The sequence below is a fragment of the Hyla sarda genome, unplaced genomic scaffold (assembly GCF_029499605.1).
Source record: "Hyla sarda isolate aHylSar1 unplaced genomic scaffold, aHylSar1.hap1 scaffold_451, whole genome shotgun sequence".
NCBI classification, from domain to species: Eukaryota; Metazoa; Chordata; class Amphibia; order Anura; family Hylidae; genus Hyla; species Hyla sarda.
The window spans coordinates 191,754-218,234 of NW_026610464.1; the positions used below are offsets into that span (position 1 = coordinate 191,754).

At 46.2% G+C, this 26,481-nt stretch overlaps 12 non-coding genes across 12 annotated transcripts; all 12 read right to left on the reverse strand.

Annotated features, from left to right (window-relative positions):
* Nucleotides 1-736: 736 nt before the first annotated feature.
* Nucleotides 737-927, reverse strand: LOC130335472 (U2 spliceosomal RNA). Its single transcript, XR_008877101.1, has one exon. It is a non-coding gene; the product is annotated as a U2 spliceosomal RNA (small nuclear RNA).
* A 2,089-nt stretch (nucleotides 928-3,016) lies between these two features.
* LOC130335474 (U2 spliceosomal RNA) lies at nucleotides 3,017-3,207 on the reverse strand. The gene has a single exon (XR_008877103.1). It is a non-coding gene; the product is annotated as a U2 spliceosomal RNA (small nuclear RNA).
* A 2,087-nt stretch (nucleotides 3,208-5,294) lies between these two features.
* LOC130335475 (U2 spliceosomal RNA) lies at nucleotides 5,295-5,485 on the reverse strand. The gene has a single exon (XR_008877104.1). It is a non-coding gene; the product is annotated as a U2 spliceosomal RNA (small nuclear RNA).
* A 2,085-nt stretch (nucleotides 5,486-7,570) lies between these two features.
* On the reverse strand, nucleotides 7,571-7,761 carry LOC130335476 (U2 spliceosomal RNA). The gene has a single exon (XR_008877105.1). It is a non-coding gene; the product is annotated as a U2 spliceosomal RNA (small nuclear RNA).
* Nucleotides 7,762-9,843: 2,082 nt separating this feature from the next.
* On the reverse strand, nucleotides 9,844-10,034 carry LOC130335477 (U2 spliceosomal RNA). The gene has a single exon (XR_008877106.1). It is a non-coding gene; the product is annotated as a U2 spliceosomal RNA (small nuclear RNA).
* A 2,080-nt stretch (nucleotides 10,035-12,114) lies between these two features.
* LOC130335479 (U2 spliceosomal RNA) lies at nucleotides 12,115-12,305 on the reverse strand. The gene has a single exon (XR_008877107.1). It is a non-coding gene; the product is annotated as a U2 spliceosomal RNA (small nuclear RNA).
* A 2,100-nt stretch (nucleotides 12,306-14,405) lies between these two features.
* On the reverse strand, nucleotides 14,406-14,596 carry LOC130335480 (U2 spliceosomal RNA). The gene has a single exon (XR_008877108.1). It is a non-coding gene; the product is annotated as a U2 spliceosomal RNA (small nuclear RNA).
* A 2,087-nt stretch (nucleotides 14,597-16,683) lies between these two features.
* On the reverse strand, nucleotides 16,684-16,874 carry LOC130335481 (U2 spliceosomal RNA). The gene has a single exon (XR_008877109.1). It is a non-coding gene; the product is annotated as a U2 spliceosomal RNA (small nuclear RNA).
* Nucleotides 16,875-18,957: 2,083 nt separating this feature from the next.
* On the reverse strand, nucleotides 18,958-19,148 carry LOC130335482 (U2 spliceosomal RNA). Its single transcript, XR_008877110.1, has one exon. It is a non-coding gene; the product is annotated as a U2 spliceosomal RNA (small nuclear RNA).
* Nucleotides 19,149-21,237: 2,089 nt separating this feature from the next.
* Nucleotides 21,238-21,428, reverse strand: LOC130335483 (U2 spliceosomal RNA). Its single transcript, XR_008877111.1, has one exon. It is a non-coding gene; the product is annotated as a U2 spliceosomal RNA (small nuclear RNA).
* A 2,080-nt stretch (nucleotides 21,429-23,508) lies between these two features.
* On the reverse strand, nucleotides 23,509-23,699 carry LOC130335484 (U2 spliceosomal RNA). The gene has a single exon (XR_008877112.1). It is a non-coding gene; the product is annotated as a U2 spliceosomal RNA (small nuclear RNA).
* A 2,088-nt stretch (nucleotides 23,700-25,787) lies between these two features.
* Nucleotides 25,788-25,978, reverse strand: LOC130335486 (U2 spliceosomal RNA). Its single transcript, XR_008877114.1, has one exon. It is a non-coding gene; the product is annotated as a U2 spliceosomal RNA (small nuclear RNA).
* Between the last annotated feature and the right edge of the window lie 503 nt (nucleotides 25,979-26,481).

A 26,481-nucleotide genomic window follows, 5' to 3' on the forward strand; every position in this document is an offset into this window, starting at 1 on the left:
TCTAAAGCATAGATCTCAAAGTCTGTGCACAGAATTTAGCAAGGGCCTCGCACCTTCTGATGCATCAGGTAGGTGCACTATAGCATAGCCTAACCCTCTGTACTTTGGTCTATATTGATGCGGGACATAGACAGCCAGCTGATGACCAATCCATTAGTGCAATGGATGGCTGGAAGCATTTGTCTTTGCCTTTGCAATACCACAGAAGCAATGCATGGTCAATGTACAGCAATGACACACCTGTGTGAACAGCCAGGAGACCCCCCCATGTTATGTTACATAGTTACATAGTTAGTACGGTCGAAAAAAGACATGTGTCCATCAAGTTCAACCAGGGAATTAAGGGGTAGGGGTGTGGCGCGATATTGGGGAAGGGATGAGATTTTATATTTCTTCATAAGCATTAATCTTATTTTGTCAATTAGGAACATTCAGCACCCACCCGCTATCAAGGCAGCTGCCTATCATGTCATGCCCTACCTGCACAGGTGTGCTGGCTACTCAAATGATCCAATTAAGGAGGCCATTTAGTCAGCAGCAGCAGAAGTCCTGTGCCTGGACGCTCCAACAGCGGCCAGACACAAGCAGAAGCAGCAGAAGCAGCAGCAGCACCACCTTTTGTTTTTTGGCTGCAGCAGCAGCAGCAGCAGCAGCAAGGCCCACAGGGCTGGCTAGCTGGCTAGCCAGCAAGCAGGTAGCAATGAAAGTAGGAATCTTTCTTTTTAACCCTGTAAGGGGGTGGTGCACTGTACCCGAAGATACTGCCATATCGGGTCAATGCATAGGGCGACGGAAGCAAGCTTCGAAATCGGCCCCCGTTCTCAAAAATCCATTTAATATATGGTCCCCAGATAGGGGACGTATCAGATATTAAACTGATAAGAACAGATACTACACTTGATCTTAGCCAAAAGGCCGAGAAGCGATAACCGTGAAAGGGGCGGGCCCAACAAGGTCCCCTTCATGGGCACTATCACTGCTTGCTGTCAGGGAGGCTGCCAGACAATTTTCCATGCACACTCTGGGCTGGGGGGCAGTCAACCACCAGTACACACAGCAGAACCTAAACCCATACCATTATTGCTAAGCAGCAAGACAGGGGCCCATTGCACTCCCACGGGGCCTTTTTAAATGCAATCCATAACCCGGATTTGCCAGGAACCCTTCTTACTCCTCCTACTTGCATGTGACACTGGGCTTAGGATCTGCATAGGAAACACACACACAAGCACACACCTACCTTTGTTGCCTGCAGATGCCTCCTTGGCTGTCCCCAAACGGTATCAAACCAACACCCACGGGAAGCTGTAAGCATAGAGGACATGCCTGCACCCCATTGGACTTACCTGTGTGGGTTAAATCCGGGTTATTTGACAACCTATGGCGGTGATGGTTCTGCTCAGGCAGAGCAGTGCTGATGCTCCTCATAAAGCTGTCGCTGCTGTGAAGGTTCTAGGTGACATCACAATCCCTATGGTTACATACACAACAAAGCTGGGTTGTTGTTGTTTACACTCTGCAAGGCCTGTGGAAGTGAGTGACATCATAGCACTGTAGTTCTGAGGGTTCTAGATGGATGCAACAATCTCCTGTTGCTTCTATGAAGGCCATAATAGACGACATCACCAAACAGCTCCATAGTCACATACACAGCAAAGGAGAGATGTTGTTTACACCTAGTGATGTCAGTGGTATTGAGTGACATCACAGCACAGTGCTAAGGCTCCTGGGCCTGGACACAGCAGCGGCTGCAATATCTCAACGGAGAATACGTTTATATATATGTGTGTGTGTGCGCGTATATATATATATATATATATATATATATATATATATATATATATTTCTCCGCCGAAATCACTTTTAAACCCATTTCCACCTTTTTTTCCCTTCTCTTCCTCTTACTTTTTTTTCACGTTTTTTTACGTTTTTCTCCTTTTCGCCTCTTTTCTGGGCGTATTATTCTTCTTTTTCTTCTTTTTTTTCGTCTAATGCATACCCCATCAGTGCAGCAATGCTTATTCAATACCGCCAGCAGATGGAGACACTGGGGGATAATTTTCTAAGGATTTATACTGATTTTTCCTGTCTGAATTTGTCGCACAGAAAGTTGCAGGCCAAATATGTGTGACATTTCTGCGACTTTAGCTTCTAGAGCATTTTTACAACATTATACATAGGTGCTGAATACATAAAAAGCGACTGTTCAGCGACAGACAAGTCGCATCGGCTGAAAGTAGGCCAGAATGTCAGTCCATGTTGGAGCAGGTTTAGATACAGTCTAAAGCATAGATCTCAAAGTCTGTGCACAGAATTTAGCAAGGGCCTCGCACCTTCTGATGCATCAGGTAGGTGCACTATAGCATAGCCTAACCCTCTGTACTTTGGTCTATATTGATGCGGGACATAGACAGCCAGCTGATGACCAATCCATTAGTGCAATGGATGGCTGGAAGCATTTGTCTTTGCCTTTGCAATACCACAGAAGCAATGCATGGTCAATGTACAGCAATGACACACCTGTGTGAACAGCCAGGAGACCCCCCCATGTTATGTTACATAGTTACATAGTTAGTACGGTCGAAAAAAGACATATGTCCATCAAGTTCAAGCAGGGAATTAAGGGGTAGGGGTGTGGCGCGATATTGGGGAAGGGATGAGATTTTATATTTCTTCATAAGCATTAATCTTATTTTGTCAATTAGGAACATTCAGCACCCACCCGCTATCAAGGCAGCTGCCTATCATGTCATGCCCTACCTGCACAGGTGTGCTGGCTACTCAAATGATCCAATTAAGGAGGCCATTTAGTCAGCAGCAGCAGAAGTCCTGTGCCTGGACGCTCCAACAGCGGCCAGACACAAGCAGAAGCAGCAGAAGCAGCAGCAGCACCACCTTTTGTTTTTTGGCTGCAGCAGCAGCAGCAGCAGCAGCAAGGCCCACAGGGCTGGCTAGCTGGCTAGCCAGCAAGCAGGTAGCAATGAAAGTAGGAATCTTTCTTTTTAACCCTGTAAGGGGGTGGTGCACTGTACCCGAAGATACTGCCATATCGGGTCAATGCATAGGGCGACGGAAGCAAGCTTCGAAATCGGCCCCCGTTCTCAAAAATCCATTTAATATATGGTCCCCAGATAGGGGACGTATCAGATATTAAACTGATAAGAACAGATACTACACTTGATCTTAGCCAAAAGGCCGAGAAGCGATAACCGTGAAAGGGGCGGGCCCAACAAGGTCCCCTTCATGGGCACTATCACTGCTTGCTGTCAGGGAGGCTGCCAGACAATTTTCCATGCACACTCTGGGCTGGGGGGCAGTCAACCACCAGTACACACAGCAGAACCTAAACCCATACCATTATTGCTAAGCAGCAAGACAGGGGCCCATTGCACTCCCACGGGGCCTTTTTAAATGCAATCCATAACCCGGATTTGCCAGGAACCCTTCTTACTCCTCCTACTTGCATGTGACACTGGGCTTAGGATCTGCATAGGAAACACACACACAAGCACACACCTACCTTTGTTGCCTGCAGATGCCTCCTTGGCTGTCCCCAAACGGTATCAAACCAACACCCACGGGAAGCTGTAAGCATAGAGGACATGCCTGCACCCCATTGGACTTACCTGTGTGGGTTAAATCCGGGTTATTTGACAACCTATGGCGGTGATGGTTCTGCTCAGGCAGAGCAGTGCTGATGCTCCTCATAAAGCTGTCGCTGCTGTGAAGGTTCTAGGTGACATCACAATCCCTATGGTTACATACACAACAAAGCTGGGTTGTTGTTGTTTACACTCTGCAAGGCCTGTGGAAGTGAGTGACATCATAGCACTGTAGTTCTGAGGGTTCTAGATGGATGCAACAATCTCCTGTTGCTTCTATGAAGGCCATAATAGACGACATCACCAAACAGCTCCATAGTCACATACACAGCAAAGGAGAGATGTTGTTTACACCTAGTGATGTCAGTGGTATTGAGTGACATCACAGCACAGTGCTAAGGCTCCTGGGCCTGGACACAGCAGCGGCTGCAATATCTCAACGGAGAATACGTTTATATATATGTGTGTGTGTGCGCGTATATATATATATATATATATATATATATATATATATATATATTTCTCCGCCGAAATCACTTTTAAACCCATTTCCACCTTTTTTTCCCTTCTCTTCCTCTTACTTTTTTTTCACGTTTTTTTACGTTTTTCTCCTTTTCGCCTCTTTTCTGGGCGTATTATTCTTCTTTTTCTTCTTTTTTTTCGTCTAATGCATACCCCATCAGTGCAGCAATGCTTATTCAATACCGCCAGCAGATGGAGACACTGGGGGATAATTTTCTAAGGATTTATACTGATTTTTCCTGTCTGAATTTGTCGCACAGAAAGTTGCAGGCCAAATATGTGTGACATTTCTGCGACTTTAGCTTCTAGAGCATTTTTACAACATTATACATAGGTGCTGAATACATAAAAAGCGACTGTTCAGCGACAGACAAGTCGCATCGGCTGAAAGTAGGCCAGAATGTCAGTCCATGTTGGAGCAGGTTTAGATACAGTCTAAAGCATAGATCTCAAAGTCTGTGCACAGAATTTAGCAAGGGCCTCGCACCTTCTGATGCATCAGGTAGGTGCACTATAGCATAGCCTAACCCTCTGTACTTTGGTCTATATTGATGCGGGACATAGACAGCCAGCTGATGACCAATCCATTAGTGCAATGGATGGCTGGAAGCATTTGTCTTTGCCTTTGCAATACCACAGAAGCAATGCATGGTCAATGTACAGCAATGACACACCTGTGTGAACAGCCAGGAGACCCCCCCATGTTATGTTACATAGTTACATAGTTAGTACGGTCGAAAAAAGACATATGTCCATCAAGTTCAAGCAGGGAATTAAGGGGTAGGGGTGTGGCGCGATATTGGGGAAGGGATGAGATTTTATATTTCTTCATAAGCATTAATCTTATTTTGTCAATTAGGAACATTCAGCACCCACCCGCTATCAAGGCAGCTGCCTATCATGTCATGCCCTACCTGCACAGGTGTGCTGGCTACTCAAATGATCCAATTAAGGAGGCCATTTAGTCAGCAGCAGCAGAAGTCCTGTGCCTGGACGCTCCAACAGCGGCCAGACACAAGCAGAAGCAGCAGAAGCAGCAGCAGCACCACCTTTTGTTTTTTGGCTGCAGCAGCAGCAGCAGCAGCAGCAAGGCCCACAGGGCTGGCTAGCTGGCTAGCCAGCAAGCAGGTAGCAATGAAAGTAGGAATCTTTCTTTTTAACCCTGTAAGGGGGTGGTGCACTGTACCCGAAGATACTGCCATATCGGGTCAATGCATAGGGCGACGGAAGCAAGCTTCGAAATCGGCCCCCGTTCTCAAAAATCCATTTAATATATGGTCCCCAGATAGGGGACGTATCAGATATTAAACTGATAAGAACAGATACTACACTTGATCTTAGCCAAAAGGCCGAGAAGCGATAACCGTGAAAGGGGCGGGCCCAACAAGGTCCCCTTCATGGGCACTATCACTGCTTGCTGTCAGGGAGGCTGCCAGACAATTTTCCATGCACACTCTGGGCTGGGGGGCAGTCAACCACCAGTACACACAGCAGAACCTAAACCCATACCATTATTGCTAAGCAGCAAGACAGGGGCCCATTGCACTCCCACGGGGCCTTTTTAAATGCAATCCATAACCCGGATTTGCCAGGAACCCTTCTTACTCCTCCTACTTGCATGTGACACTGGGCTTAGGATCTGCATAGGAAACACACACACAAGCACACACCTACCTTTGTTGCCTGCAGATGCCTCCTTGGCTGTCCCCAAACGGTATCAAACCAACACCCACGGGAAGCTGTAAGCATAGAGGACATGCCTGCACCCCATTGGACTTACCTGTGTGGGTTAAATCCGGGTTATTTGACAACCTATGGCGGTGATGGTTCTGCTCAGGCAGAGCAGTGCTGATGCTCCTCATAAAGCTGTCGCTGCTGTGAAGGTTCTAGGTGACATCACAATCCCTATGGTTACATACACAACAAAGCTGGGTTGTTGTTGTTTACACTCTGCAAGGCCTGTGGAAGTGAGTGACATCATAGCACTGTAGTTCTGAGGGTTCTAGATGGATGCAACAATCTCCTGTTGCTTCTATGAAGGCCATAATAGACGACATCACCAAACAGCTCCATAGTCACATACACAGCAAAGGAGAGATGTTGTTTACACCTAGTGATGTCAGTGGTATTGAGTGACATCACAGCACAGTGCTAAGGCTCCTGGGCCTGGACACAGCAGCGGCTGCAATATCTCAACGGAGAATACGTTTATATATATGTGTGTGTGTGCGCGTATATATATATATATATATATATATATATATATATATATATTTCTCCGCCGAAATCACTTTTAAACCCATTTCCACCTTTTTTTCCCTTCTCTTCCTCTTACTTTTTTTTCACGTTTTTTTACGTTTTTCTCCTTTTCGCCTCTTTTCTGGGCGTATTATTCTTCTTTTTCTTCTTTTTTTTCGTCTAATGCATACCCCATCAGTGCAGCAATGCTTATTCAATACCGCCAGCAGATGGAGACACTGGGGGATAATTTTCTAAGGATTTATACTGATTTTTCCTGTCTGAATTTGTCGCACAGAAAGTTGCAGGCCAAATATGTGTGACATTTCTGCGACTTTAGCTTCTAGAGCATTTTTACAACATTATACATAGGTGCTGAATACATAAAAAGCGACTGTTCAGCGACAGACAAGTCGCATCGGCTGAAAGTAGGCCAGAATGTCAGTCCATGTTGGAGCAGGTTTAGATACAGTCTAAAGCATAGATCTCAAAGTCTGTGCACAGAATTTAGCAAGGGCCTCGCACCTTCTGATGCATCAGGTAGGTGCACTATAGCATAGCCTAACCCTCTGTACTTTGGTCTATATTGATGCGGGACATAGACAGCCAGCTGATGACCAATCCATTAGTGCAATGGATGGCTGGAAGCATTTGTCTTTGCCTTTGCAATACCACAGAAGCAATGCATGGTCAATGTACAGCAATGACACACCTGTGTGAACAGCCAGGAGACCCCCCCATGTTATGTTACATAGTTACATAGTTAGTACGGTCGAAAAAAGACATATGTCCATCAAGTTCAACCAGGGAATTAAGGGGTAGGGGTGTGGCGCGATATTGGGGAAGGGATGAGATTTTATATTTCTTCATAAGCATTAATCTTATTTTGTCAATTAGGAACATTCAGCACCCACCCGCTATCAAGGCAGCTGCCTATCATGTCATGCCCTACCTGCACAGGTGTGCTGGCTACTCAAATGATCCAATTAAGGAGGCCATTTAGTCAGCAGCAGCAGAAGTCCTGTGCCTGGACGCTCCAACAGCGGCCAGACACAAGCAGAAGCAGCAGAAGCAGCAGCAGCACCACCTTTTGTTTTTTGGCTGCAGCAGCAGCAGCAGCAGCAGCAAGGCCCACAGGGCTGGCTAGCTGGCTAGCCAGCAAGCAGGTAGCAATGAAAGTAGGAATCTTTCTTTTTAACCCTGTAAGGGGGTGGTGCACTGTACCCGAAGATACTGCCATATCGGGTCAATGCATAGGGCGACGGAAGCAAGCTTCGAAATCGGCCCCCGTTCTCAAAAATCCATTTAATATATGGTCCCCAGATAGGGGACGTATCAGATATTAAACTGATAAGAACAGATACTACACTTGATCTTAGCCAAAAGGCCGAGAAGCGATAACCGTGAAAGGGGCGGGCCCAACAAGGTCCCCTTCATGGGCACTATCACTGCTTGCTGTCAGGGAGGCTGCCAGACAATTTTCCATGCACACTCTGGGCTGGGGGGCAGTCAACCACCAGTACACACAGCAGAACCTAAACCCATACCATTATTGCTAAGCAGCAAGACAGGGGCCCATTGCACTCCCACGGGGCCTTTTTAAATGCAATCCATAACCCGGATTTGCCAGGAACCCTTCTTACTCCTCCTACTTGCATGTGACACTGGGCTTAGGATCTGCATAGGAAACACACACACAAGCACACACCTACCTTTGTTGCCTGCAGATGCCTCCTTGGCTGTCCCCAAACGGTATCAAACCAACACCCACGGGAAGCTGTAAGCATAGAGGACATGCCTGCACCCCATTGGACTTACCTGTGTGGGTTAAATCCGGGTTATTTGACAACCTATGGCGGTGATGGTTCTGCTCAGGCAGAGCAGTGCTGATGCTCCTCATAAAGCTGTCGCTGCTGTGAAGGTTCTAGGTGACATCACAATCCCTATGGTTACATACACAACAAAGCTGGGTTGTTGTTGTTTACACTCTGCAAGGCCTGTGGAAGTGAGTGACATCATAGCACTGTAGTTCTGAGGGTTCTAGATGGATGCAACAATCTCCTGTTGCTTCTATGAAGGCCATAATAGACGACATCACCAAACAGCTCCATAGTCACATACACAGCAAAGGAGAGATGTTGTTTACACCTAGTGATGTCAGTGGTATTGAGTGACATCACAGCACAGTGCTAAGGCTCCTGGGCCTGGACACAGCAGCGGCTGCAATATCTCAACGGAGAATACGTTTATATATATGTGTGTGTGTGCGCGTATATATATATATATATATATATATATATATATATATATTCTCCGCCGAAATCACTTTTAAACCCATTTCCACCTTTTTTTCCCTTCTCTTCCTCTTACTTTTTTTTCACGTTTTTTTACGTTTTTCTCCTTTTCGCCTCTTTTCTGGGCGTATTATTCTTCTTTTTCTTCTTTTTTTTCGTCTAATGCATACCCCATCAGTGCAGCAATGCTTATTCAATACCGCCAGCAGATGGAGACACTGGGGGATAATTTTCTAAGGATTTATACTGATTTTTCCTGTCTGAATTTGTCGCACAGAAAGTTGCAGGCCAAATATGTGTGACATTTCTGCGACTTTAGCTTCTAGAGCATTTTTACAACATTATACATAGGTGCTGAATACATAAAAAGCGACTGTTCAGCGACAGACAAGTCGCATCGGCTGAAAGTAGGCCAGAATGTCAGTCCATGTTGGAGCAGGTTTAGATACAGTCTAAAGCATAGATCTCAAAGTCTGTGCACAGAATTTAGCAAGGGCCTCGCACCTTCTGATGCATCAGGTAGGTGCACTATAGCATAGCCTAACCCTCTGTACTTTGGTCTATATTGATGCGGGACATAGACAGCCAGCTGATGACCAATCCATTAGTGCAATGGATGGCTGGAAGCATTTGTCTTTGCCTTTGCAATACCACAGAAGCAATGCATGGTCAATGTACAGCAATGACACACCTGTGTGAACAGCCAGGAGACCCCCCCATGTTATGTTACATAGTTACATAGTTAGTACGGTCGAAAAAAGACATATGTCCATCAAGTTCAAGCAGGGAATTAAGGGGTAGGGGTGTGGCGCGATATTGGGGAAGGGATGAGATTTTATATTTCTTCATAAGCATTAATCTTATTTTGTCAATTAGGAACATTCAGCACCCACCCGCTATCAAGGCAGCTGCCTATCATGTCATGCCCTACCTGCACAGGTGTGCTGGCTACTCAAATGATCCAATTAAGGAGGCCATTTAGTCAGCAGCAGCAGAAGTCCTGTGCCTGGACGCTCCAACAGCGGCCAGACACAAGCAGAAGCAGCAGAAGCAGCAGCAGCACCACCTTTTGTTTTTTGGCTGCAGCAGCAGCAGCAGCAGCAGCAAGGCCCACAGGGCTGGCTAGCTGGCTAGCCAGCAAGCAGGTAGCAATGAAAGTAGGAATCTTTCTTTTTAACCCTGTAAGGGGGTGGTGCACTGTACCCGAAGATACTGCCATATCGGGTCAATGCATAGGGCGACGGAAGCAAGCTTCGAAATCGGCCCCCGTTCTCAAAAATCCATTTAATATATGGTCCCCAGATAGGGGACGTATCAGATATTAAACTGATAAGAACAGATACTACACTTGATCTTAGCCAAAAGGCCGAGAAGCGATAACCGTGAAAGGGGCGGGCCCAACAAGGTCCCCTTCATGGGCACTATCACTGCTTGCTGTCAGGGAGGCTGCCAGACAATTTTCCATGCACACTCTGGGCTGGGGGGCAGTCAACCACCAGTACACACAGCAGAACCTAAACCCATACCATTATTGCTAAGCAGCAAGACAGGGGCCCATTGCACTCCCACGGGGCCTTTTTAAATGCAATCCATAACCCGGATTTGCCAGGAACCCTTCTTACTCCTCCTACTTGCATGTGACACTGGGCTTAGGATCTGCATAGGAAACACACACACAAGCACACACCTACCTTTGTTGCCTGCAGATGCCTCCTTGGCTGTCCCCAAACGGTATCAAACCAACACCCACGGGAAGCTGTAAGCATAGAGGACATGCCTGCACCCCATTGGACTTACCTGTGTGGGTTAAATCCGGGTTATTTGACAACCTATGGCGGTGATGGTTCTGCTCAGGCAGAGCAGTGCTGATGCTCCTCATAAAGCTGTCGCTGCTGTGAAGGTTCTAGGTGACATCACAATCCCTATGGTTACATACACAACAAAGCTGGGTTGTTGTTGTTTACACTCTGCAAGGCCTGTGGAAGTGAGTGACATCATAGCACTGTAGTTCTGAGGGTTCTAGATGGATGCAACAATCTCCTGTTGCTTCTATGAAGGCCATAATAGACGACATCACCAAACAGCTCCATAGTCACATACACAGCAAAGGAGAGATGTTGTTTACACCTAGTGATGTCAGTGGTATTGAGTGACATCACAGCACAGTGCTAAGGCTCCTGGGCCTGGACACAGCAGCGGCTGCAATATCTCAACGGAGAATACGTTTATATATATGTGTGTGTGTGCGCGTATATATATATATATATATATATATATATATATATATATTTCTCCGCCGAAATCACTTTTAAACCCATTTCCACCTTTTTTTCCCTTCTCTTCCTCTTACTTTTTTTTCACGTTTTTTTACGTTTTTCTCCTTTTCGCCTCTTTTCTGGGCGTATTATTCTTCTTTTTCTTCTTTTTTTTCGTCTAATGCATACCCCATCAGTGCAGCAATGCTTATTCAATACCGCCAGCAGATGGAGACACTGGGGGATAATTTTCTAAGGATTTATACTGATTTTTCCTGTCTGAATTTGTCGCACAGAAAGTTGCAGGCCAAATATGTGTGACATTTCTGCGACTTTAGCTTCTAGAGCATTTTTACAACATTATACATAGGTGCTGAATACATAAAAAGCGACTGTTCAGCGACAGACAAGTCGCATCGGCTGAAAGTAGGCCAGAATGTCAGTCCATGTTGGAGCAGGTTTAGATACAGTCTAAAGCATAGATCTCAAAGTCTGTGCACAGAATTTAGCAAGGGCCTCGCACCTTCTGATGCATCAGGTAGGTGCACTATAGCATAGCCTAACCCTCTGTACTTTGGTCTATATTGATGCGGGACATAGACAGCCAGCTGATGACCAATCCATTAGTGCAATGGATGGCTGGAAGCATTTGTCTTTGCCTTTGCAATACCACAGAAGCAATGCATGGTCAATGTACAGCAATGACACACCTGTGTGAACAGCCAGGAGACCCCCCCATGTTATGTTACATAGTTACATAGTTAGTACGGTCGAAAAAAGACATATGTCCATCAAGTTCAACCAGGGAATTAAGGGGTAGGGGTGTGGCGCGATATTGGGGAAGGGATGAGATTTTATATTTCTTCATAAGCATTAATCTTATTTTGTCAATTAGGAACATTCAGCACCCACCCGCTATCAAGGCAGCTGCCTATCATGTCATGCCCTACCTGCACAGGTGTGCTGGCTACTCAAATGATCCAATTAAGGAGGCCATTTAGTCAGCAGCAGCAGAAGTCCTGTGCCTGGACGCTCCAACAGCGGCCAGACACAAGCAGAAGCAGCAGAAGCAGCAGCAGCACCACCTTTTGTTTTTTGGCTGCAGCAGCAGCAGCAGCAGCAAGGCCCACAGGGCTGGCTAGCTGGCTAGCCAGCAAGCAGGTAGCAATGAAAGTAGGAATCTTTCTTTTTAACCCTGTAAGGGGGTGGTGCACTGTACCCGAAGATACTGCCATATCGGGTCAATGCATAGGGCGACGGAAGCAAGCTTCGAAATCGGCCCCCGTTCTCAAAAATCCATTTAATATATGGTCCCCAGATAGGGGACGTATCAGATATTAAACTGATAAGAACAGATACTACACTTGATCTTAGCCAAAAGGCCGAGAAGCGATAACCGTGAAAGGGGCGGGCCCAACAAGGTCCCCTTCATGGGCACTATCACTGCTTGCTGTCGGGGAGGCTGCCAGACAATTTTCCATGCACACTCTGGGCTGGGGGGCAGTCAACCACCAGTACACACAGCAGAACCTAAACCCATACCATTATTGCTAAGCAGCAAGACAGGGGCCCATTGCACTCCCACGGGGCCTTTTTAAATGCAATCCATAACCCGGATTTGCCAGGAACCCTTCTTACTCCTCCTACTTGCATGTGACACTGGGCTTAGGATCTGCATAGGAAACACACACACAAGCACACACCTACCTTTGTTGCCTGCAGATGCCTCCTTGGCTGTCCCCAAACGGTATCAAACCAACACCCACGGGAAGCTGTAAGCATAGAGGACATGCCTGCACCCCATTGGACTTACCTGTGTGGGTTAAATCCGGGTTATTTGACAACCTATGGCGGTGATGGTTCTGCTCAGGCAGAGCAGTGCTGATGCTCCTCATAAAGCTGTCGCTGCTGTGAAGGTTCTAGGTGACATCACAATCCCTATGGTTACATACACAACAAAGCTGGGTTGTTGTTGTTTACACTCTGCAAGGCCTGTGGAAGTGAGTGACATCATAGCACTGTAGTTCTGAGGGTTCTAGATGGATGCAACAATCTCCTGTTGCTTCTATGAAGGCCATAATAGACGACATCACCAAACAGCTCCATAGTCACATACACAGCAAAGGAGAGATGTTGTTTACACCTAGTGATGTCAGTGGTATTGAGTGACATCACAGCACAGTGCTAAGGCTCCTGGGCCTGGACACAGCAGCGGCTGCAATATCTCAACGGAGAATACGTTTATATATATGTGTGTGTGTGCGCGTATATATATATATATATATATATATATATATATATATATATATATATATATATATATTCTCCGCCGAAATCACTTTTAAACCCATTTCCACCTTTTTTTCCCTTCTCTTCCTCTTACTTTTTTTTCACGTTTTTTTACGTTTTTCTCCTTTTCGCCTCTTTTCTGGGCGTATTATTCTTCTTTTTCTTCTTTTTTTTCGTCTAATGCATACCCCATCAGTGCAGCAATGCTTATTCAATACCGCCAGCAGATGGAGACACTGGGGGATAATTTTCTAAGGATTTATACTGATTTTTCCTGTCTGAATTTGTCGCACAGAAAGTTGCAGGCCAAATATGTGTGACATTTCTGCGACTTTAGCTTCTAGAGCATTTTTACAACATTATACATAGGTGCTGAATACATAAAAAGCGACTGTTCAGCGACAGACAAGTCGCATCGGCTGAAAGTAGGCCAGAATGTCAGTCCATGTTGGAGCAGGTTTAGATACAGTCTAAAGCATAGATCTCAAAGTCTGTGCACAGAATTTAGCAAGGGCCTCGCACCTTCTGATGCATCAGGTAGGTGCACTATAGCATAGCCTAACCCTCTGTACTTTGGTCTATATTGATGCGGGACATAGACAGCCAGCTGATGACCAATCCATTAGTGCAATGGATGGCTGGAAGCATTTGTCTTTGCCTTTGCAATACCACAGAAGCAATGCATGGTCAATGTACAGCAATGACACACCTGTGTGAACAGCCAGGAGACCCCCCCATGTTATGTTACATAGTTACATAGTTAGTACGGTCGAAAAAAGACATATGTCCATCAAGTTCAACCAGGGAATTAAGGGGTAGGGGTGTGGCGCGATATTGGGGAAGGGATGAGATTTTATATTTCTTCATAAGCATTAATCTTATTTTGTCAATTAGGAACATTCAGCACCCACCCGCTATCAAGGCAGCTGCCTATCATGTCATGCCCTACCTGCACAGGTGTGCTGGCTACTCAAATGATCCAATTAAGGAGGCCATTTAGTCAGCAGCAGCAGAAGTCCTGTGCCTGGACGCTCCAACAGCGGCCAGACACAAGCAGAAGCAGCAGAAGCAGCAGCAGCACCACCTTTTGTTTTTTGGCTGCAGCAGCAGCAGCAGCAGCAGCAAGGCCCACAGGGCTGGCTAGCTGGCTAGCCAGCAAGCAGGTAGCAATGAAAGTAGGAATCTTTCTTTTTAACCCTGTAAGGGGGTGGTGCACTGTACCCGAAGATACTGCCATATCGGGTCAATGCATAGGGCGACGGAAGCAAGCTTCGAAATCGGCCCCCGTTCTCAAAAATCCATTTAATATATGGTCCCCAGATAGGGGACGTATCAGATATTAAACTGATAAGAACAGATACTACACTTGATCTTAGCCAAAAGGCCGAGAAGCGATAACCGTGAAAGGGGCGGGCCCAACAAGGTCCCCTTCATGGGCACTATCACTGCTTGCTGTCAGGGAGGCTGCCAGACAATTTTCCATGCACACTCTGGGCTGGGGGGCAGTCAACCACCAGTACACACAGCAGAACCTAAACCCATACCATTATTGCTAAGCAGCAAGACAGGGGCCCATTGCACTCCCACGGGGCCTTTTTAAATGCAATCCATAACCCGGATTTGCCAGGAACCCTTCTTACTCCTCCTACTTGCATGTGACACTGGGCTTAGGATCTGCATAGGAAACACACACACAAGCACACACCTACCTTTGTTGCCTGCAGATGCCTCCTTGGCTGTCCCCAAACGGTATCAAACCAACACCCACGGGAAGCTGTAAGCATAGAGGACATGCCTGCACCCCATTGGACTTACCTGTGTGGGTTAAATCCGGGTTATTTGACAACCTATGGCGGTGATGGTTCTGCTCAGGCAGAGCAGTGCTGATGCTCCTCATAAAGCTGTCGCTGCTGTGAAGGTTCTAGGTGACATCACAATCCCTATGGTTACATACACAACAAAGCTGGGTTGTTGTTGTTTACACTCTGCAAGGCCTGTGGAAGTGAGTGACATCATAGCACTGTAGTTCTGAGGGTTCTAGATGGATGCAACAATCTCCTGTTGCTTCTATGAAGGCCATAATAGACGACATCACCAAACAGCTCCATAGTCACATACACAGCAAAGGAGAGATGTTGTTTACACCTAGTGATGTCAGTGGTATTGAGTGACATCACAGCACAGTGCTAAGGCTCCTGGGCCTGGACACAGCAGCGGCTGCAATATCTCAACGGAGAATACGTTTATATATATGTGTGTGTGTGCGCGTATATATATATATATATATATATATATATATATATATATATATATCTCCGCCGAAATCACTTTTAAACCCATTTCCACCTTTTTTTCCCTTCTCTTCCTCTTACTTTTTTTTCACGTTTTTTTACGTTTTTCTCCTTTTCGCCTCTTTTCTGGGCGTATTATTCTTCTTTTTCTTCTTTTTTTTCGTCTAATGCATACCCCATCAGTGCAGCAATGCTTATTCAATACCGCCAGCAGATGGAGACACTGGGGGATAATTTTCTAAGGATTTATACTGATTTTTCCTGTCTGAATTTGTCGCACAGAAAGTTGCAGGCCAAATATGTGTGACATTTCTGCGACTTTAGCTTCTAGAGCATTTTTACAACATTATACATAGGTGCTGAATACATAAAAAGCGACTGTTCAGCGACAGACAAGTCGCATCGGCTGAAAGTAGGCCAGAATGTCAGTCCATGTTGGAGCAGGTTTAGATACAGTCTAAAGCATAGATCTCAAAGTCTGTGCACAGAATTTAGCAAGGGCCTCGCACCTTCTGATGCATCAGGTAGGTGCACTATAGCATAGCCTAACCCTCTGTACTTTGGTCTATATTGATGCGGGACATAGACAGCCAGCTGATGACCAATCCATTAGTGCAATGGATGGCTGGAAGCATTTGTCTTTGCCTTTGCAATACCACAGAAGCAATGCATGGTCAATGTACAGCAATGACACACCTGTGTGAACAGCCAGGAGACCCCCCCATGTTATGTTACATAGTTACATAGTTAGTACGGTCGAAAAAAGACATATGTCCATCAAGTTCAACCAGGGAATTAAGGGGTAGGGGTGTGGCGCGATATTGGGGAAGGGATGAGATTTTATATTTCTTCATAAGCATTAATCTTATTTTGTCAATTAGGAACATTCAGCACCCACCCGCTATCAAGGCAGCTGCCTATCATGTCATGCCCTACCTGCACAGGTGTGCTGGCTACTCAAATGATCCAATTAAGGAGGCCATTTAGTCAGCAGCAGCAGAAGTCCTGTGCCTGGACGCTCCAACAGCGGCCAGACACAAGCAGAAGCAGCAGAAGCAGCAGCAGCACCACCTTTTGTTTTTTGGCTGCAGCAGCAGCAGCAGCAGCAGCAAGGCCCACAGGGCTGGCTAGCTGGCTAGCCAGCAAGCAGGTAGCAATGAAAGTAGGAATCTTTCTTTTTAACCCTGTAAGGGGGTGGTGCACTGTACCCGAAGATACTGCCATATCGGGTCAATGCATAGGGCGACGGAAGCAAGCTTCGAAATCGGCCCCCGTTCTCAAAAATCCATTTAATATATGGTCCCCAGATAGGGGACGTATCAGATATTAAACTGATAAGAACAGATACTACACTTGATCTTAGCCAAAAGGCCGAGAAGCGATAACCGTGAAAGGGGCGGGCCCAACAAGGTCCCCTTCATGGGCACTATCACTGCTTGCTGTCAGGGAGGCTGCCAGACAATTTTCCATGCACACTCTGGGCTGGGGGGCAGTCAACCACCAGTACACACAGCAGAACCTAAACCCATACCATTATTGCTAAGCAGCAAGACAGGGGCCCATTGCACTCCCACGGGGCCTTTTTAAATGCAATCCATAACCCGGATTTGCCAGGAACCCTTCTTACTCCTCCTACTTGCATGTGACACTGGGCTTAGGATCTGCATAGGAAACACACACACAAGCACACACCTACCTTTGTTGCCTGCAGATGCCTCCTTGGCTGTCCCCAAACGGTATCAAACCAACACCCACGGGAAGCTGTAAGCATAGAGGACATGCCTGCACCCCATTGGACTTACCTGTGTGGGTTAAATCCGGGTTATTTGACAACCTATGGCGGTGATGGTTCTGCTCAGGCAGAGCAGTGCTGATGCTCCTCATAAAGCTGTCGCTGCTGTGAAGGTTCTAGGTGACATCACAATCCCTATGGTTACATACACAACAAAGCTGGGTTGTTGTTGTTTACACTCTGCAAGGCCTGTGGAAGTGAGTGACATCATAGCACTGTAGTTCTGAGGGTTCTAGATGGATGCAACAATCTCCTGTTGCTTCTATGAAGGCCATAATAGACGACATCACCAAACAGCTCCATAGTCACATACACAGCAAAGGAGAGATGTTGTTTACACCTAGTGATGTCAGTGGTATTGAGTGACATCACAGCACAGTGCTAAGGCTCCTGGGCCTGGACACAGCAGCGGCTGCAATATCTCAACGGAGAATACGTTTATATATATGTGTGTGTGTGCGCATATATATATATATATATATATATATATATATATATTTCTCCGCCGAAATCACTTTTAAACCCATTTCCACCTTTTTTTCCCTTCTCTTCCTCTTACTTTTTTTTCACGTTTTTTTACGTTTTTCTCCTTTTCGCCTCTTTTCTGGGCGTATTATTCTTCTTTTTCTTCTTTTTTTTCGTCTAATGCATACCCCATCAGTGCAGCAATGCTTATTCAATACCGCCAGCAGATGGAGACACTGGGGGATAATTTTCTAAGGATTTATACTGATTTTTCCTGTCTGAATTTGTCGCACAGAAAGTTGCAGGCCAAATATGTGTGACATTTCTGCGACTTTAGCTTCTAGAGCATTTTTACAACATTATACATAGGTGCTGAATACATAAAAAGCGACTGTTCAGCGACAGACAAGTCGCATCGGCTTAAAGTAGGCCAGAATGTCAGTCCATGTTGGAGCAGGTTTAGATACAGTCTAAAGCATAGATCTCAAAGTCTGTGCACAGAATTTAGCAAGGGCCTCGCACCTTCTGATGCATCAGGTAGGTGCACTATAGCATAGCCTAACCCTCTGTACTTTGGTCTATATTGATGCGGGACATAGACAGCCAGCTGATGACCAATCCATTAGTGCAATGGATGGCTGGAAGCATTTGTCTTTGCCTTTGCAATACCACAGAAGCAATGCATGGTCATGTACAGCAATGACACACCTGTGTGAACAGCCAGGAGACCCCCCCATGTTATGTTACATAGTTACATAGTTAGTACGGTCGAAAAAAGACATATGTCCATCAAGTTCAACCAGGGAATTAAGGGGTAGGGGTGTGGCGCGATATTGGGGAAGGGATGAGATTTTATATTTCTTCATAAGCATTAATCTTATTTTGTCAATTAGGAACATTCAGCACCCACCCGCTATCAAGGCAGCTGCCTATCATGTCATGCCCTACCTGCACACAGGTGTGCTGGCTACTCAAATGATCCAATTAAGGAGGCCATTTAGTCAGCAGCAGCAGAAGTCCTGTGCCTGGACGCTCCAACAGCGGCCAGACACAAGCAGAAGCAGCAGAAGCAGCAGCAGCACCACCTTTTGTTTTTTGGCTGCAGCAGCAGCAGCAGCAGCAGCAGCAAGGCCCACAGGGCTGGCTAGCTGGCTAGCCAGCAAGCAGGTAGCAATGAAAGTAGGAATCTTTCTTTTTAACCCTGTAAGGGGGTGGTGCACTGTACCCGAAGATACTGCCATATCGGGTCAATGCATAGGGCGACGGAAGCAAGCTTCGAAATCGGCCCCCGTTCTCAAAAATCCATTTAATATATGGTCCCCAGATAGGGGACGTATCAGATATTAAACTGATAAGAACAGATACTACACTTGATCTTAGCCAAAAGGCCGAGAAGCGATAACCGTGAAAGGGGCGGGCCCAACAAGGTCCCCTTCATGGGCACTATCACTGCTTGCTGTCAGGGAGGCTGCCAGACAATTTTCCATGCACACTCTGGGCTGGGGGGCAGTCAACCACCAGTACACACAGCAGAACCTAAACCCATACCATTATTGCTAAGCAGCAAGACAGGGGCCCATTGCACTCCCACGGGGCCTTTTTAAATGCAATCCATAACCCGGATTTGCCAGGAACCCTTCTTACTCCTCCTACTTGCATGTGACACTGGGCTTAGGATCTGCATAGGAAACACACACACAAGCACACACCTACCTTTGTTGCCTGCAGATGCCTCCTTGGCTGTCCCCAAACGGTATCAAACCAACACCCACGGGAAGCTGTAAGCATAGAGGACATGCCTGCACCCCATTGGACTTACCTGTGTGGGTTAAATCCGGGTTATTTGACAACCTATGGCGGTGATGGTTCTGCTCAGGCAGAGCAGTGCTGATGCTCCTCATAAAGCTGTCGCTGCTGTGAAGGTTCTAGGTGACATCACAATCCCTATGGTTACATACACAACAAAGCTGGGTTGTTGTTGTTTACACTCTGCAAGGCCTGTGGAAGTGAGTGACATCATAGCACTGTAGTTCTGAGGGTTCTAGATGGATGCAACAATCTCCTGTTGCTTCTATGAAGGCCATAATAGACGACATCACCAAACAGCTCCATAGTCACATACACAGCAAAGGAGAGATGTTGTTTACACCTAGTGATGTCAGTGGTATTGAGTGACATCACAGCACAGTGCTAAGGCTCCTGGGCCTGGACACAGCAGCGGCTGCAATATCTCAACGGAGAATACGTTTATATATATGTGTGTGTGTGCGCGTATATATATATATATATATATATATATATATATATATATATATATATCTCCGCCGAAATCACTTTTAAACCCATTTCCACCTTTTTTTCCCTTCTCTTCCTCTTACTTTTTTTTCACGTTTTTTTACGTTTTTCTCCTTTTCGCCTCTTTTCTGGGCGTATTATTCTTCTTTTTCTTCTTTTTTTTCGTCTAATGCATACCCCATCAGTGCAGCAATGCTTATTCAATACCGCCAGCAGATGGAGACACTGGGGGATAATTTTCTAAGGATTTATACTGATTTTTCCTGTCTGAATTTGTCGCACAGAAAGTTGCAGGCCAAATATGTGTGACATTTCTGCGACTTTAGCTTCTAGAGCATTTTTACAACATTATACATAGGTGCTGAATACATAAAAAGCGACTGTTCAGCGACAGACAAGTCGCATCGGCTGAAAGTAGGCCAGAATGTCAGTCCATGTTGGAGCAGGTTTAGATACAGTCTAAAGCATAGATCTCAAAGTCTGTGCACAGAATTTAGCAAGGGCCTCGCACCTTCTGATGCATCAGGTAGGTGCACTATAGCATAGCCTAACCCTCTGTACTTTGGTCTATATTGATGCGGGACATAGACAGCCAGCTGATGACCAATCCATTAGTGCAATGGATGGCTGGAAGCATTTGTCTTTGCCTTTGCAATACCACAGAAGCAATGCATGGTCAATGTACAGCAATGACACACCTGTGTGAACAGCCAGGAGACCCCCCCATGTTATGTTACATAGTTACATAGTTAGTACGGTCGAAAAAAGACATATGTCCATCAAGTTCAACCAGGGAATTAAGGGGTAGGGGTGTGGCGCGATATTGGGGAAGGGATGAGATTTTATATTTCTTCATAAGCATTAATCTTATTTTGTCAATTAGGAACATTCAGCACCCACCCGCTATCAAGGCAGCTGCCTATCATGTCATGCCCTACCTGCACAGGTGTGCTGGCTACTCAAATGATCCAATTAAGGAGGCCATTTAGTCAGCAGCAGCAGAAGTCCTGTGCCTGGACGCTCCAACAGCGGCCAGACACAAGCAGAAGCAGCAGAAGCAGCAGCAGCACCACCTTTTGTTTTTTGGCTGCAGCAGCAGCAGCAGCAGCAGCAAGGCCCACAGGGCTGGCTAGCTGGCTAGCCAGCAAGCAGGTAGCAATGAAAGTAGGAATCTTTCTTTTTAACCCTGTAAGGGGGTGGTGCACTGTACCCGAAGATACTGCCATATCGGGTCAATGCATAGGGCGACGGAAGCAAGCTTCGAAATCGGCCCCCGTTCTCAAAAATCCATTTAATATATGGTCCCCAGATAGGGGACGTATCAGATATTAAACTGATAAGAACAGATACTACACTTGATCTTAGCCAAAAGGCCGAGAAGCGATAACCGTGAAAGGGGCGGGCCCAACAAGGTCCCCTTCATGGGCACTATCACTGCTTGCTGTCAGGGAGGCTGCCAGACAATTTTCCATGCACACTCTGGGCTGGGGGGCAGTCAACCACCAGTACACACAGCAGAACCTAAACCCATACCATTATTGCTAAGCAGCAAGACAGGGGCCCATTGCACTCCCACGGGGCCTTTTTAAATGCAATCCATAACCCGGATTTGCCAGGAACCCTTCTTACTCCTCCTACTTGCATGTGACACTGGGCTTAGGATCTGCATAGGAAACACACACACAAGCACACACCTACCTTTGTTGCCTGCAGATGCCTCCTTGGCTGTCCCCAAACGGTATCAAACCAACACCCACGGGAAGCTGTAAGCATAGAGGACATGCCTGCACCCCATTGGACTTACCTGTGTGGGTTAAATCCGGGTTATTTGACAACCTATGGCGGTGATGGTTCTGCTCAGGCAGAGCAGTGCTGATGCTCCTCATAAAGCTGTCGCTGCTGTGAAGGTTCTAGGTGACATCACAATCCCTATGGTTACATACACAACAAAGCTGGGTTGTTGTTGTTTACACTCTGCAAGGCCTGTGGAAGTGAGTGACATCATAGCACTGTAGTTCTGAGGGTTCTAGATGGATGCAACAATCTCCTGTTGCTTCTATGAAGGCCATAATAGACGACATCACCAAACAGCTCCATAGTCACATACACAGCAAAGGAGAGATGTTGTTTACACCTAGTGATGTCAGTGGTATTGAGTGACATCACAGCACAGTGCTAAGGCTCCTGGGCCTGGACACAGCAGCGGCTGCAATATCTCAACGGAGAATACGTTTATATATATGTGTGTGTGTGCGCGTATATATATATATATATATATATATATATATATATATTCTCCGCCGAAATCACTTTTAAACCCATTTCCACCTTTTTTTCCCTTCTCTTCCTCTTACTTTTTTTTCACGTTTTTTTACGTTTTTCTCCTTTTCGCCTCTTTTCTGGGCGTATTATTCTTCTTTTTCTTCTTTTTTTTCGTCTAATGCATACCCCATCAGTGCAGCAATGCTTATTCAATACCGCCAGCAGATGGAGACACTGGGGGATAATTTTCTAAGGATTTATACTGATTTTTCCTGTCTGAATTTGTCGCACAGAAAGTTGCAGGCCAAATATGTGTGACATTTCTGCGACTTTAGCTTCTAGAGCATTTTTACAACATTATACATAGGTGCTGAATACATAAAAAGCGACTGTTCAGCGACAGACAAGTCGCATCGGCTGAAAGTAGGCCAGAATGTCAGTCCATGTTGGAGCAGGTTTAGATACAGTCTAAAGCATAGATCTCAAAGTCTGTGCACAGAATTTAGCAAGGGCCTCGCACCTTCTGATGCATCAGGTAGGTGCACTATAGCATAGCCTAACCCTCTGTACTTTGGTCTATATTGATGCGGGACATAGACAGCCAGCTGATGACCAATCCATTAGTGCAATGGATGGCTGGAAGCATTTGTCTTTGCCTTTGCAATACCACAGAAGCAATGCATGGTCAATGTACAGCAATGACACACCTGTGTGAACAGCCAGGAGACCCCCCCATGTTATGTTACATAGTTACATAGTTAGTACGGTCGAAAAAAGACATATGTCCATCAAGTTCAACCAGGGAATTAAGGGGTAGGGGTGTGGCGCGATATTGGGGAAGGGATGAGATTTTATATTTCTTCATAAGCATTAATCTTATTTTGTCAATTAGGAACATTCAGCACCCACCCGCTATCAAGGCAGCTGCCTATCATGTCATGCCCTACCTGCACAGGTGTGCTGGCTACTCAAATGATCCAATTAAGGAGGCCATTTAGTCAGCAGCAGCAGAAGTCCTGTGCCTGGACGCTCCAACAGCGGCCAGACACAAGCAGAAGCAGCAGAAGCAGCAGCAGCACCACCTTTTGTTTTTTGGCTGCAGCAGCAGCAGCAGCAGCAGCAAGGCCCACAGGGCTGGCTAGCTGGCTAGCCAGCAAGCAGGTAGCAATGAAAGTAGGAATCTTTCTTTTTAACCCTGTAAGGGGGTGGTGCACTGTACCCGAAGATACTGCCATATCGGGTCAATGCATAGGGCGACGGAAGCAAGCTTCGAAATCGGCCCCCGTTCTCAAAAATCCATTTAATATATGGTCCCCAGATAGGGGACGTATCAGATATTAAACTGATAAGAACAGATACTACACTTGATCTTAGCCAAAAGGCCGAGAAGCGATAACCGTGAAAGGGGCGGGCCCAACAAGGTCCCCTTCATGGGCACTATCACTGCTTGCTGTCAGGGAGGCTGCCAGACAATTTTCCATGCACACTCTGGGCTGGGGGGCAGTCAACCACCAGTACACACAGCAGAACCTAAACCCATACCATTATTGCTAAGCAGCAAGACAGGGGCCCATTGCACTCCCACGGGGCCTTTTTAAATGCAATCCATAACCCGGATTTGCCAGGAACCCTTCTTACTCCTCCTACTTGCATGTGACACTGGGCTTAGGATCTGCATAGGAAACACACACACAAGCACACACCTACCTTTGTTGCCTGCAGATGCCTCCTTGGCTGTCCCCAAACGGTATCAAACCAACACCCACGGGAAGCTGTAAGCATAGAGGACATGCCTGCACCCCATTGGACTTACCTGTGTGGGTTAAATCCGGGTTATTTGACAACCTATGGCGGTGATGGTTCTGCTCAGGCAGAGCAGTGCTGATGCTCCTCATAAAGCTGTCGCTGCTGTGAAGGTTCTAGGTGACATCACAATCCCTATGGTTACATACACAACAAAGCTGGGTTGTTGTTGTTTACACTCTGCAAGGCCTGTGGAAGTGAGTGACATCATAGCACTGTAGTTCTGAGGGTTCTAGATGGATGCAACAATCTCCTGTTGCTTCTATGAAGGCCATAATAGACGACATCACCAAACAGCTCCATAGTCACATACACAGCAAAGGAGAGATGTTGTTTACACCTAGTGATGTCAGTGGTATTGAGTGACATCACAGCACAGTGCTAAGGCTCCTGGGCCTGGACACAGCAGCGGCTGCAATATCTCAACGGAGAATACGTTTATATATATGTGTGTGTGTGCGCGTATATATATATATATATATATATATATATATATATATATATTTCTCCGCCGAAATCACTTTTAAACCCATTTCCACCTTTTTTTCCCTTCTCTTCCTCTTACTTTTTTTTCACGTTTTTTTACGTTTTTCTCCTTTTCGCCTCTTTTCTGGGCGTATTCTTCTTCTTTTTCTTCTTTTTTTTCGTCTAATGCATACCCCATCAGTGCAGCAATGCTTATTCAATACCGCCAGCAGATGGAGACACTGGGGGATAATTTTCTAAGGATTTATACTGATTTTTCCTGTCTGAATTTGTCGCACAGAAAGTTGCAGGCCAAATATGTGTGACATTTCTGCGACTTTAGCTTCTAGAGCATTTTTACAACATTATACATAGGTGCTGAATACATAAAAAGCGACTGTTCAGCGACAGACAAGTCGCATCGGCTGAAAGTAGGCCAGAATGTCAGTCCATGTTGGAGCAGGTTTAGATACAGTCTAAAGCATAGATCTCAAAGTCTGTGCACAGAATTTAGCAAGGGCCTCGCACCTTCTGATGCATCAGGTAGGTGCACTATAGCATAGCCTAACCCTCTGTACTTTGGTCTATATTGATGCGGGACATAGACAGCCAGCTGATGACCAATCCATTAGTGCAATGGATGGCTGGAAGCATTTGTCTTTGCCTTTGCAATACCACAGAAGCAATGCATGGTCAATGTACAGCAATGACACACCTGTGTGAACAGCCAGGAGACCGCCCCATGTTATGTTACATAGTTACATAGTTAGTACGGTCGAAAAAAGACATATGTCCATCAAGTTCAACCAGGGAATTAAGGGGTAGGGGTGTGGCGCGATATTGGGGAAGGGATGAGATTTTATATTTCTTCATAAGCATTAATCTTATTTTGTCAATTAGGAACATTCAGCACCCACCCGCTATCAAGGCAGCTGCCTATCATGTCATGCCCTACCTGCACAGGTGTGCTGGCTACTCAAATGATCCAATTAAGGAGGCCATTTAGTCAGCAGCAGCAGAAGTCCTGTGCCTGGACGCTCCAACAGCGGCCAGACACAAGCAGAAGCAGCAGAAGCAGCAGCAGCACCACCTTTTGTTTTTTGGCTGCAGCAGCAGCAGCAGCAGCAGCAGCAAGGCCCACAGGGCTGGCTAGCTGGCTAGCCAGCAAGCAGGTAGCAATGAAAGTAGGAATCTTTCTTTTTAACCCTGTAAGGGGGTGGTGCACTGTACCCGAAGATACTGCCATATCGGGTCAATGCATAGGGCGACGGAAGCAAGCTTCGAAATCGGCCCCCGTTCTCAAAAATCCATTTAATATATGGTCCCCAGATAGGGGACGTATCAGATATTAAACTGATAAGAACAGATACTACACTTGATCTTAGCCAAAAGGCCGAGAAGCGATAACCGTGAAAGGGGCGGGCCCAACAAGGTCCCCTTCATGGGCACTATCACTGCTTGCTGTCAGGGAGGCTGCCAGACAATTTTCCATGCACACTCTGGGCTGGGGGGCAGTCAACCACCAGTACACACAGCAGAACCTAAACCCATACCATTATTGCTAAGCAGCAAGACAGGGGCCCATTGCACTCCCACGGGGCCTTTTTAAATGCAATCCATAACCCGGATTTGCCAGGAACCCTTCTTACTCCTCCTACTTGCATGTGACACTGGACTTAGGATCTGCATAGGAAACACACACACAAGCACACACCTACCTTTGTTGCCTGCAGATGCCTCCTTGGCTGTCCCCAAACGGTATCAAACCAACACCCACGGGAAGCTGTAAGCATAGAGGACATGCCTGCACCCCATTGGACTTACCTGTGTGGGTTAAATCCGGGTTATTTGACAACCTATGGCGGTGATGGTTCTGCTCAGGCAGAGCAGTGCTGATGCTCCTCATAA